This window comes from Rutidosis leptorrhynchoides, chromosome 2 (assembly GCF_046630445.1).
Source record: "Rutidosis leptorrhynchoides isolate AG116_Rl617_1_P2 chromosome 2, CSIRO_AGI_Rlap_v1, whole genome shotgun sequence".
Lineage (NCBI taxonomy): Eukaryota > Viridiplantae > Streptophyta > Magnoliopsida > Asterales > Asteraceae > Rutidosis > Rutidosis leptorrhynchoides.
Window position 1 is genome coordinate 295956330 of NC_092334.1, and position 13934 is coordinate 295970263.

Below are 13934 nucleotides of genomic sequence, written 5' to 3' on the forward strand. Positions count from 1 at the left end.
GTCTATTTTTCAAATCAGAAGTCTTTAGTTCAAGTTCTATCTTATATTTTGATTTATACATGATTCTTTGACACTTGGTCAGATTGCTTTAAATCTGAACTTGTCTCACCAAATAAAAATTAAAAATGAAATTTTCTTTGAGATAAATCATGAAAACTTTAATAGAAGTCTCAAACACATATATAAACACCATACTAATTTATGAGTTCCTAAGAACAACCATAGGTTAGTGTTTAGGTCATGAACTTCAAGTAAAATTTTGGATAGCTCAAAGACAAAACAGTTTTATGCAGTTAATCACTTTAGTTCTTAGTTTATCTTCATTTTAAGACATAGAACATATAGAGATCTTAAGTTTGCTGATCTAGCATCAAGATTATGGTTAGCTATATAGTCATCATTGAGTGATTTAACACTCTAGATCAAGCAATTACACCATGAATGTTCTTGAAGATGACTAGAAATGATGAATAGATTTAGTTAGTTGTTTATACCTTGAAGATATGTGATCCTAGAACTTCAAGAAGATGAATAAGAGAGGGTTTATGATCTATATTTAGAGTGTATGTAAGTGTGAGAGTGAAAGGAGAGTGAGAAAATGAGTGGAAGTGAGCTAGAAGTGAGCTTATATAGAGGATGGTGGTGATGGTGGTGGTTAATGTGGCACAAGGGGAGGGCAAGGGAGAAGTGACTCACTATTAGCCATTAATGAAACTCATGATGGCGTTTTGCATGGATTTTAACTTAGGGAGGAAGTATCTAGTTGGTGTTTCATGGTTCATGGATGATGAAAAACGATGATGATGATGATGATGAAGATGGTGGAAGTGTTCTAATCAATTTTTGGTTTGCAATTGTACATGTACTTGTGTATGCTTTCTAATGTATAGTTCTAAGGTGTTTTATTGGTATGTCTAGGGTTTAGGAAGTAAGCTAAGATTAGATTCTAATCAAGATAGATTAAGGTTGGTTAAGTGAAAAAAATGGTTAAGTACAAAGTGATCAAGACTAGTGGTGAAAATGATTAAGTGTAAAGAAAGTCTTAACTTGTGATCTAATGTTCAAATAAAATTGTTTCAAGTCTTTAATATGAATATATGGTATATAAGTTTATTTAATATGTTATTATATATAAAGATATAATTTACAAGTCTAGGGTTTATGGTAATGAGTTAGGGTTTATGATGATAAACTAGGGTTTTAGGACTTTATGCAAAATGTGTGAAGTAATACCTAATCAAGTAAAACCTAAAATGTATCCTTAGGGTTATACAAACCCTAAAATAAACCAAGACATAGATCATTAAATTTACTCGTCAAGTCAGAATTTGTAACTTAAAGAAGTCAAATGAGACAACTTAAGTCGAAAAGCTAGAGTTGTGATAGTAAAAATGTGACTTTTTAGCCGATATCAAACATATGATCAAAGTAGCCCGATAACTGAAATATAACATAAAAGTCCAATAGATGTATAGGGACTTAATCAAATGCACTAACAACTCCCCCTAGGACCTAGAACATCTATTACAAAATAATTGTTCATAATTCAACATCAACAAAAGTAATTTCAGTTAACTCGTCATAACCGTACATTCTCTCTTTCACAAACAACACACACAAAAATGCAGCAACACAAAAACATACACTTACCTCAAATAGCTTCAACTTGATTCGAGCTTTGAGCATCACGAATTTTAGTAAGGTGTTATCGCCTCTTCTTCTTCTCTGAAAGTAATGTGATTCGATGTAGAACACTCATATCAAATCTCGACAAGTTTCTCAGCCACATAGGATCTAAAATCCTAAAAGCGTCGAACATGATGCTTTCATCTTCTTTCACAACAACAGTAAGAATAACTGCTTCCTCTTACAACTCATCATAAAACGACCACCTGAAGTTCTTACAAATTTCTTATGGCATGGGCTTAATTAGAGACTTTTTCATGTAATTAGCTGAACTGAATTTGACAACACGTACTGGTCCACCTTTCGAATTGGTTTTTGTCTTGTAATTTGAGAACCTGGCTGCCGTTAATTTGAACAATTCCCATTTACTTGTCTTGTATTTAATCCTTAGCTTTCTCTAAAACCATCCTGACAGGTTGTTCTCATAAACATTCAGCATCTTTATCTTAGCAAGTCACATAATCTCGAAATAGTGTAGGGTTTTGAAGTGATTGGGTCGTTCCATGTAGTCAACTCCTCATTCTCTCTTGATAGCAAAACAATTTATGTCCTTGAAGTACCCCTAGCTCAAGATTTTTCCCTTTGCATACTACTACTTGGAGTGTTTCCCTTTCTCATAGTAACTAACAAATTTCTGCTCGAGTTTTGGTTTCTTGACTTGTTTAAGTGGCTCAATGTTTTTTTTCCACCAGCTTTGTCGAACTCATCAACTTCCACATTTCAACATCCTTTTACTTGTTCACTATGGTCAAACCATTTACTATTCTCTTTCTAACCCTCGACAAAAAATTTCTCAGCTGGAACTTTCTTTTCTTTATCTATCCTCTTCTTCCCAACGAGCTGTTTCTTATGACGAACACTTCAGTTCCATTAAAGCTTCTAAACAGCTTCAATCACTTTGTTGTCATACACCTTCTTAGCTTTCTCATACTCATTCAGGTCCTTCACCATCCATTCTTTACTCAAAGAAGGAAGTCATCAAGTGAACTGAGTGATATATTCATGAACTATTTTAGGGAAGGTAATAAGATTCAACTTATTCTTCCTCTTCTTCTTCCGCTTCAGATTCAAAATCATCTTCAGATTCAACAATCACATCCTCATTCTGTTTCTCTTTCTCAACAGACCCTGGAGCTTTTTCTTTTTTTGAACTTTCATTATCATCACAAACATTCACACATTGGACTTTTTCGGGAGGGGATTCATTACAAAGCTCTTCTTGTGGAGCTTGATTTTCAGCTTCAACTACATTTGCATCCTCTGATTCATACCCACTATTGTATGCTAGAGCAGTAAGCTGTATTGGTGTGAATTCATCTGGTGGAAGCTCCTCCTTTTTTGCATCAGTGAAAAAATTGGAATAATTCATATAATATGCAGAGGTAAATACCTTACCAAATTCATTGAAGCTTCTAATATGTAAGACTAATGGATAATCAAAAGGGTCATGCTCCTCTTCTGCCTCATCGTCAGCAAATTCGTCTGCTTCACCACTACTTCCTCCTAAATCCAACATTTCTGATTCATTCCCATCAGTTATCATCTTCAACTTTCTAGATGTTAGCTATTTGAACTTATCTATCAATTCCTTCATCTGCTTTTCATTTTTATTCGGGACAACAACCAGCTACTTCCCCATTTCCTTTACTTTTTCTTTCTGGGACTTCACCATTTCCACAGCTTTTTATTTTCTTTCTCCAAACACACAACTCTAGCATCACTAGCTTTCTTTTCCTCCACGACATGATTCTCGATGTTATTCATTCTTGTAATTGCCGACATCAACAAACTTTGGGCTTCTCTGAATTCAGAAAAAGTAACTTGAGAAGGAACGACTACAGATCTAGCTTCTTTCATGAAACCAGAAGGTTGGCGTTGAACTTTTTACCTAGAAACTTCTCGATATGATCATTGTGGTGAGTCATTCTTGTGTTTGGTTCTTCTTTCCTTCTTTTGAGGTGGTTCATAAGTCATTGGTTCCTTACCCTTTCTTTTCTGTCAGATTAAACTTGTATCCTCCTTAGTTGCTTCATCATCATCCTCATTAACATCACCTTCACTCTCTCTCTTAGTTTCACCGACATTCCCTGGGTTTTTACCTTCTTCTTCATCATCAGGTACCTCATAGTCTGAATCAGAACCTTCATTTTTACTGTCATTCCCCTGTGGACATCGATAATCAGTCAATGCAAGGTGACAAACTAACCTTCTTTCAAAATCAAGTTTATACTCATCCTTTCTCGTTTACTCCATCATCTTGAAAGTAACAACATTCATCTCCTCTAATGGGATAACATCAGATTCTACCTTTGGTCGTTCAGATGCTGTATCATTGATAATCAATTGAAGAAATCTCGCATAGATGAGATACTTTTGAGTGGTACTGAAATGATTCGTCTTGAAATAATGAAAAACATAACCCGAGAAATCATATGGTGCCTTAAGAACTAGTACAACAAATGAACTTTAAGTCTTGTCATTCAACTTGTGAAAACCATCCTTTCTACCTCCTAAACAATGATTCAATACATGGGCCAAGTATCAATATTGAGGTGGAAGATATGTCTTCGAAAGCTCAGAATTCCTAATGAGTTCACCTGAGTAACCGCATCTCTTTAAACAACCATGAATTCTGATAACGCTTAAAAAGTCGATTACGTTTGTCATGGAATGAGGTAAACAAGTGGGTCTCAGCAGGGCTCTAAATTTTAATTTTTAAGTGCGGGGCCTAATATTGTTAGCACTTTCTAGGGTAGAAAGAGTAAGTTGACCGAGGGTCATGTTTTTGAATGGTTTAACGAATTGAATTTTAAAGGGATAACTGTTCTTGGTTAAACTGTTTGGATAAAAGAGTAGTTTAAGTTTTTATCTAACAGGTTCCTAAATACTAGAAAAGTAAAACGGTGGAGGAATACTGGAGTGTGCAGATCAAGAAAATGTTGTCCATGATATACGTCTAGGCTAGGGAAAGGTAGTCTTGAGGATGAGCCTTTAAATAGGATAGTATAGATCTGATCGGATGAGCCAATCGTAGAGTCCTACTAGTCTTCGAACTCTCAGAGTTCTCTTTGAGTGAAGGCTGGCATGTCACTAGGGTTGCACTATCGAAATGTGTCTAAACCTAGGAGGTTATCCTTAGTTAAGCACTAGATCGTGTCAGAAGTTGAGCTCTAATCCTAACCCTAGTTATCTGTTAGGAAACAGAATAATGACATGTCATGTCGAGTGGATACAGTCACAATAGGAGGGGACCTACCGGGCTAAGTTGGCAACAACAGTATAAACTAACTAACCTATCATCATTCTACAAGGATCCTACTACACTACTTATTATATAGTGTTACAGTGCTACGCTCACAATGATATAGATAGAAATCTACCAGATGCACTCAATATATAGTAAGACCAGTCCTAAAGCATAAATCAAACAAGAACATGCAGCAGGAGATGGAGCATAGAATTGGGTACAGGTAAGTGGATCATAATAGGCCCTAAGAGGTCTCCTTAGGTCAGTTATCAGGCATACTAGGTCATTCATGTCTCAATTCCTAGGTTCCGTGTCCCAGAAGGTCGGGCCTCTCGGGAACACCAACCATACCAAGTTCATAGATGCTTCGAATACAGAATAAATGAGGGTCTTAGTCCTATGAAGTAGATAATTCCATATGGGTGGACAAGTCTCATTCACAGCCTAGGTTGGTCAATCCCTAAGATACTAGCATACAAGCCTTACTATAGTCAGAGGTTCAGCGTAACAACAGTAAACGTATTAAAAAGTCATAACCACTCTAGCCTAGATTTATATCATGGCAATATACGAATACTCTAAGCTATCATGGTAATATCATAATGCATATTCAAACATGGATAATAATAACACATATTTAAATTTAAAAGAGAAAAGCGTTTAAGTTAAACCTGAAAAGTGATTACAGAATCGCTACAACTCCGGAATTTCCTCCATAAAAACTAACTAACTACTAACTAAACTACTATTGAAAAGTGAATTGAAAAGTAAAATTGAGTGTGTGTTCAAATGGAGAAAAATGGCTCTATTTATAGTGCTCCTGGCCTGGCAGTCCGTTTATGGCAGATCGTCTGATTTGATGGCAGGCCGTCCAATTTGGTGGCTGACCATCCAATTTGGTGGCTGACTGTTTAATGAGCCCGTTTTCTGGGCCATTTTCAATCAGGCAGGCCGTCCACCATAGTGTAGCAGGCCGTTTTTCTTCTTCACTAGCAGGCCGTTTTTCTAAGTGCCTTCTGATATTGTTTTCGCTCTAGATTCTTCGTTTTAAGTTCGTTTTATTCGATTCTTTTTTCTTTGCCTTCGTAATTACTAAACCTACAAAATGAAGCAAATAATTGACATTTTTGGCGATAAAGTTTGAACCTTTATGGTTTTTGGGCTTAATATCGAGGGTAAAAATGTGACTTTTTGAGCGATATCAAATTCTATCTATGTTGAGTGACAGCAAAGAACAGTTCTCATCATTGAAACCTAGAATTCTCCTTATTACAGACTTTGAAACGACAATCTCATTCCCTTGAACAAAACTGAAAAGTTTTGCCTCAGTGTTTGAGGTATCCAGTTTAGCGATCTTCCAAAATTCCCTTTAGTGACTGTAATATGCAGTGCATGGTGTTGAGATAGCAGTGTGAATCCTTGATCTCTGCCAAAACTCGATGATTTCTTTAAAATTCTTTCCTCTTACCAAGTAAGTGTTATAAAGAGAAACTTGATTGTTCTGTTTTCTCATCTCCAGCACAGCTGATGAAGTAGCTACATTTGGCTGTATGATAGGTGGCACAACTGGTTGGTTAGGTATCTGCTCCTCTTGAACCTCTGGGTTGTTTCGGAGAAGGTCACCCTCATAAATCGAAGCGTCATACATTTTAAGCTTTGAAACTGAAATAAACATTTGTTAGAAACATAGGTCGGAATAGCAAAACATACAATATGATTGCAAAAAAATGCCTTTCAAAAAACAGGATGAACCGTACGAGTGACAGACTTACACATATGACTGAAGAGTCAGACATGAAGTTCACACGTCACTCGTGTCATTGTTGACACGTTTGAGCAAAAATATACAGTTCAGACATTGTACACAGCTGAGGTCAACCTCATATGAGTGGAGGTCAACCGTGTGGTGACGCGTACTGTTCAGCATACGGGTTAGCACAAATATACGAGTGTGCATCACATTCATGTGACTTTTAAGGTCATACGAGTGAGCACTTGTCCATACGTTTGAGCCTCAAACATGCAGTGACTTGTGCGAGTCGTGTCTCACGCCTACGGGTGAGATCATTCGTACATGTCTGATTAAATAACATTAAATGCCATTTTTCAAATTTTGACAAATCCGTTTTAATGTGTTATGGCTATCAATTTTAAGTACAGAGTCATATATAGCAACTGAGTAACACATAACAACAACATAAATTGTCATCTAAACATTAAAATGCACAAAACTGATCAAAAATACACTACGGTTTCAGTTCCAAAATCCACGAATTAAACCTTAAAAATTTGATGAAATCTTACCTAAAAAGTGGTGTGTGGTCGGCTTTGGATGTAGATTAAATCCTTCGGTGGAAAAAACGAAATGGAATTGGTTGATTTTTGAGAGTAAATGAGAGATTGTTGAGGGGAAAACATAATTTCCCACCCTCATATATGTAGTCTCACACTCAACTGTGGGGTTAAGCCATCAACTGTATAAGATCCATACGTTTCACTTCCTAACCGTGTGACTCACATGTCACTCGTACGTTTAGTCGAGAAGCCAAACAGGCTAATCCAAATCAGACCATTCGTACGTTTCACATCAACCGTATGTTCACTCGTACAGCTAAGCTCTTAAACATACGAGTGAGCATAAAAACATGAAATTTCAAAAACCTATGATTTCGACTTATTTGTTCAAACTTAAAGCAATCTAACAACCTAAACGTGAGTCAGAAATCAACTAATCCTTAAAGATGTACCAAAATATGAATATTAACACTTAGGCAATCCTAACATTTGACCAAATCATATATCTTTCACTAACTTTGGTTTGCGAAATGTATATCCTAAAGTGTAAAGTCATTTTAAGGTAACTATACTCTCTCTCTTAAACAACCATTCTCCTAACTTCACAAGCTTCACAAACTTCTCAAGACATGGATTGGGTAAACAAGCATATTCTGAGTATATCAACGGCATTCTAGATGTCATTGCACTTACTGTGGATAATCAGAAAATAAATAGACTATAAAATCTTTTTGAAGTTTCTGAAAATATAAGGTGTCATGCAACTAAAATTATGCAAAAACAAGCATAATCTTTTTGTTGTTTTACAATTATCAAGGAAACTACCGAACATAATGTATATATATATATATATATATATATATATATATATATATATATATATATATATCCACATTCTTTTTGTGAGCAAGCTGGTTAGTAATACAAAATAGATAAGAACTTACATATTGAATCAAATTCCTTTGTTCATTTCCAATTATCCAGACACTTCGACAATTATGTTGGCATTAATTTCTTGAACATTATATAGTAGTGATTTTTTAGATCATGCTTAGTTCATTAATCATTGATTCATCCATCACTTATGATTGCGTGTTGTTTTAGGTAGCTAATTCATTAAGATAACTTTCCGTTTTCTCTTTCCATGTACTTCTTTCAAATTGAACAGGAAGGTTCTCACGACATTTCGAATATCTCTGTCAGCCTTTGGCTTCTACCAATGTTTTGACAATCTTTAATCTAGTTAGCTCGGCAGATCTCAGAATATAATGGATTATCCGAATAGGCACATAACTTACCTCGCACATTGGTCTACAGTTAGAGCAAACATACTATATGACCAGTCATCACACGAAATGAATCTCAGGGCCCATAACTTCCTTATGTTAAAGTTATCATCGGAACGGAATCAAGAGATAAACTTTCACTTATATGCATTGTTAGAGTATATCAAGGTAAGTATCTTCTGAACTTACAGCCTTAATGTGTGATGGCCCCGTCAATACACTTAACGGCTCTGTTACTTGGTAGCACAGCTTGATCGAACTTAAATGAATTTAATAAACAACATTGCATTCTTTTATTCCAAAAAGTTTCCCAAAAAGGAAATTTGCCAAAATATGTAGTTTAAACAACCCAACATATTAATAACCAAAGTTGACATAAAACATTGTCAACAATATCCACAAGTTTAAATTATACCAAAAATTGAATGCAAAGTTTCATGAATGTTTAAAAAAATCTTCCCAAATGCATGCAGACAATTCTAACACAGCGGAAGCATCAAACAAACTCAAGTACCTGTGAAAACATGCGAGTAAACTGTCAACAAAAATGTTGAGTGAATAATAGGTTTAAAAAAACGTATAAACATTAGACCACAAGATTTAAAATGTTAGAAAACATAAAACACTATTCCATTATCAATGAGCCACCTGGTAACCACTTAACCCTTTATTTACCCTTGCCAAACACAATATATATACACTGAACAAGTGTATCTTCAAATAAATACGAAGTACTAACGCATTCCGATTATAAATTGCTAGCGCGACTAGCTCGAAATGGGGTTGTCAAAACCGATAGATATATCCATAGGATTCGCGTTCACTAGTAGAAACCAGTGATTACAGTTACCAGACTAGGGAATATTTTTGTTCAACTCATAATGAATAATTTAACTTTAATTGCCACTTGTGTCTAAACGTAAAACAAAATACATGTAATCACATCCCAAAAATACTATAAAAAGTATGAAAAACGGGACTATAACTCACCTTAAAGAAAAAGTAGTAACCACATAAAATGCGAACAGCAAACGAAGTAAAGTGATCAAGAATGATCACAACGCGGACCTATAAATAAAGCAGGCCGATATAAATAACTAACTTAGGTCAAGTCTTAGTATGATAGCTATAGTACATGTTGCAAGTAAACATAGAACAACACTCAGTGTGCTTCGGTTTGATCAGAACAGCGTAAGGACACATACTTTCTATTTTTAGAAAGTTTCTATTTTTAGCAGGTTTCCACTTTTAGAAAGTTTCTATTTTAGGAAAGTTTCTATTTTAGAAAAGTTGCTATTTTTGGAAAGTTTATAAGTTAGGAAAGTTTCCTTAATTAAAAAGTCAACAAAAGTCAACTGAAAGTCAAAGTCAACCGAAAGTCAACTCAAAAGTCAACTTTGGTCAAACATAGTCAACATTGAATTTTAAAGTATAAGTTATACTAATAATATAAGTCATAATGTTAATTAAAGTCAAATATGTATAATTATGTCATAACATAAGTTTAATTAAATTAAAATGAATTATTAAAGTTATCATAAGTTTAGATGATATAATTACTATAACATAAGTATTTAATTAATTAATTAAATATTATTCATAACATACGTATTATTAATTAATAATGAATTTTAAATCATATCATAAGTATTATTAATTAATAATGAATTATTAATCATATCATAAGTTTCTAATTATAATCATTAATCATAAGTACTTAATAATTAAATTATAATTAAATATTAACTAAGCCTTATAATAATTAAATAATTAATTAATCTTTATTATAAGTCTTATTATAATGATCTCATAATATAAGTTTATTACTTATCATAAGTATTTTTCATTAATAATAAAAGTATTATTAATCATAAGTTTAATTAAATGTTTAATTAAATCATAATTAATTAATAAATGATATAATAAATATGTATATCATAATTCTTAATTTAGAATAATTAATTTTTATATCATAAGTAATTTATTAATAATGAAAATCATTATTTATGTCATAAGTCCCATTTTATAACCATAAGTTTTAATTAAAAGTTCATCGGGCCATAACTTGAGTCCCGGGAATCAGTTTTTGGCGAGTCTTATAAATATCTTCGCCTAACCAAACCACCCGAAACATTAGTGTGCTCAATAAAACCCCAAGAACAACCACTAAGTCGTGACCTACAACCATTATTCAACTTGGAGCTTTAATCCGTTCAAAAACATATTTTAGTCATAACGGGTGATCCGTGGCTTGGATTTCGATGACCCGAACATGAAAGTTCATCCAATCATCAATCCTAACACACTAGTGCACCCTAAAGACTCCAAAAGTGGTCACAAAGTCAGACCATACCTGTACCAATTCGTTTTTACATTTTAATTTCAATTAAACACCATTTTAATCATATCTAGAGCTCCGGGAATCAAAATAACATGAAACCGGAGTCTAAAATTAATGTCTCGATGAGAGGAACACATATAAACACTTTAATTTAACTTTTATGTCAGTTATGTTTACAGAAAAGATCAAACAAACCGCTGTCCTAAAACAATCAAACCGAAAAAATATATAATCGAGCATTTCTACGCATACAATCAACAATACAACAACATACTATCATCATACTATAATAATAACATGAAAATACAGAAAAATAAGGGAAAAATCAAAAAGGTAGGGTTAGGGTTTATACCCTAATCGATAATTGAAGGATATAAACGTGTAGAGGAGAACGAGAGGAACGCTTTTATGTGAATGATAGAATGATCCAAGCAAGTTTTGATGAAGATGATGATGGTTTTGAGGGTGGTTGGCAACGGCTAGGGAAGAAGGAGAGGAGATGAGCAAAAATCTTGAGAGAAAATTAAAATTCGGTTTACAAAAAAGTGGTGTAGTGTAAAAGTGAAAAAGAGGAAAGGCTCCCCCTCCCCTCTATGGGGTTCGTTCGATGGGGGTGCCATGGGGTGGGCCCCATGGCCCAATTTTGTTTAATGATCATTTCCTTGTGCCCGATTGCCCGATCGAAGCCCGAAACGCGAAAACACGAATACGCGATTAATTATTCGGAGATATATTAAATACGCGACGAAAAATACATATAAACACTATATAAAAATATATGACATTAAAATATCATATTTAAAATAATTAGGATTTAAAAAATCCCAAAAGCTTGACCGTTGGTTTGAAAACCGAAAAGATTCGCCGGATAGAAATCCACGATTCGTATAAACGTACGATTTAAAATATGAATACAAATTTTCACATAACACATAATAATTAATATATTATTACTAAAATAATAATATAGGTCACAGAAATGATGTGTCACGAATAACAATTAACGTACGTTAAATAATAAATGGTAAAAGATAACGGAAAAAGTAGGGTCATTACAGTACCTTCCCGTTACGGAAATTTCGTCCCGAAATTTAAGCAGGTGCAGGGGTTGACTCGGCATCTGGGAACAAATGCGGGTACTTCTGCCTCATCTGATCTTCATGCTCCCAAGTGAACTCGGGACCGCGTCTGGCGTTCCATCTAACTTAGACAATAGGAATTCTACTATGTTTGAGTGTCTTAACTTCCCGGTCCATAATCTCAACATGTTCCTCAATAAAATGGAGTTGTTTATCAACATGAAGCTCCTCAAGAGGAATGGTTTCATCCGCCTTGGCCAAACACTTCTTTAAATTCGACACTTGAAAAACGTCATGAATAGCACTGAGTTCTTGTGGCAATTTCAAACGATAAGCCACGGGTTCAACTCTCTCCGTAATCTCAAAAGGTCCCACAAAATGAGGACTCAATTTTCCCCTTTTTCCAAAACGTACCACACCTTTCCAAGGTGATACCTTCAACATAACACGGTCACCAACTTGAAATTCTAAATATTACCTCCTCTTATCGGCATAACTCTTTTGCCGACTTCTGATGGTTCTCAATCTTTCCTTAATCTGTACGATCTTCTCGGTAGTCTCATGAATAATTTCTGGGCCTGTGAGTTGAGCATGCCCAACCTCGTTCTAACAGATTGGAGACCTACACTTTCTATCATACAGAGCTTCGAACGGTGCGGTTTTAATACTTGCATGATAACTGTTATTATAAGAAAATGCAGCTAACGGAAAATATCTATCCCACCCATTACCAAAATCAATTACACACGCTCGTAACATATCTTCTAATGTTTGAATGGTCCTTTCACTCTGACCATTCGTCTGCGTATGATAAGCGGTGCTCATATCCAACTTAGTTCCTAAGGCTTCCTTTAAGGATTGCCAAAACCTCGATATAAATTGACTGTCTCGGTCTGAAATGATTGATACATGAACACCATGTCTAGAAACAATTTCCTTCAAATACAAACGAGTAAGCTTCTCGATCGAATCTGTTTCCTTAATTGGCAAGAAATGAGCTGACTTTGTGAGTCGATCAACAATCACCCAAATGGTATCATGACCACCCACAGTTCTCGGTAACTTCGTAATAAAATCCATCGTAATATCTTCCCACTTCCACTCGGGAATCTCAGGTTGCACCAAAAGTCCATACAGTTTCTGATATTCAGCCTTAACCTTAGCACAGGTCAAACACTTAGCCACATAAGTAGCCACATCAGTTTTCAAATTAGGCCACCAATACAGCTCCTTAAGATCATGATACATCTTTCCTGAACCAGGATGAATAGAGTACCTAGACTTATGAGCTTCATCTAAAACAAGTTGTCGCAGATCACCAAACTTCAGAACCCAAAGACGTCCCACAAAGTATCTAGTACCATCGGTTCGTATCTCAAACTTCTTAGCCATGCCTCTGACTTTCTCGTTCACAAAATTCTCCTCCTTCAAGGCTTCTTGTTGTGCCTTAAGAATCTGCCTTGCGAGGTTAGTTCGAATCGTCATATTCAAGGCTTTAAACCTGCGAGGTTCAGCCCTCTCTTTACGACTTAACGCATCAGCCATAACATTGGCCTTTTTCGGATGATATAAAAGTTCACAATCGTAATCATTCAACGTCACAACCCACCTACGCTGCATCATATTCAACTGTTTCTGGTCAAGAATATGTTGAAGACTTTTGTGATCAGTGTACACTGTACTTTTGACCCCATAAAGATAATGTCTCCAAATCTTGAGTGCAAACACAACAGCTCCTAACTCTAAATCATGGGTTGTATAATTCTTTTCATGGACCTTCAACTGAGGTGACGCGTAAGCAATGACTTTATTTCGTTGCATCAAAACACAGCCAAAGCCCTGATGTGAAGCATCACAATAAACAACAAAATCATCATTAACCTCAAGTAGTGATAATATCGGAGATGTAGTCAACTTCTTCTTCAAAGTTTGAAAAGTAGTCTCTTGTTCATCCTTCCACTCATACTTCTTCCCCTTATGTGTTAAAGCAGTCAGAGGTT